The 629-nt window shown below is 38.0% G+C and overlaps 1 non-coding gene across 1 annotated transcript; it reads left to right on the forward strand.

The window, feature by feature from the left end:
• The first annotated feature begins 309 nt into the window (after positions 1-309).
• LOC115030344 lies at positions 310-416 on the forward strand. Its single transcript, XR_003835922.1, has one exon. It is a non-coding gene; the product is annotated as a U6 spliceosomal RNA (small nuclear RNA).
• Positions 417-629: the final 213 nt, after the last annotated feature.

Genomic DNA, 629 nt, shown 5'->3' on the forward strand with positions numbered 1-629 from the left:
TTAATTATTTTCTAAATTGCTTAACACTCTCTACTCAGATGACGGCTATCACCTTCTGCTGTCATTAGGTAGTTGTTACTAGTTAATAGCAATCACTCCAATTGTATCACTGCTTAAAGACATGTTCAGTATATTTCCAGAGAACATTAGCTTGTGCCACCTACAAAAAATAAGGAATATAAACATCTCTCATTGTCGGGTCCTATATGACTCTCATATACACTATTTTTTATTTCCTTCTATAGTCTTGAAAATGATAATGTATATACTGAAATTTTTACTAAAATCCTCTAAAAATAACAAAAAGAAGTGCTTGCTTTGGCAGCACATATACTAAAATTGGAATAATACAGAGAAGATTAGCATGGCCCCTGATCAAGGATGCCACGCAAATTCAGGACACATTCATATGTTCAGGCCTTACACTATTACTGAGGCTATGGAGTACTCACAAAGAGGAGCTTATCATGGCTGCTTGATAAGACCAAACAAGCAGCCGAAAGAGTCAGATGCAGATATTTGCACCCAACCAATAGACAGAACCTGCTGACCCCCATGGTTGAATTAGGGAAAAGCTGAAAAAAGCTGAGGGGGAGGGTGACCCCATAGGAGGACCAGTAGTCTCAATT

The sequence above is a fragment of the Mus caroli genome, unplaced genomic scaffold, assembly GCF_900094665.2.
Source record: "Mus caroli unplaced genomic scaffold, CAROLI_EIJ_v1.1 scaffold_3146_1, whole genome shotgun sequence".
Taxonomy (NCBI): Eukaryota; Metazoa; Chordata; class Mammalia; order Rodentia; family Muridae; genus Mus; species Mus caroli.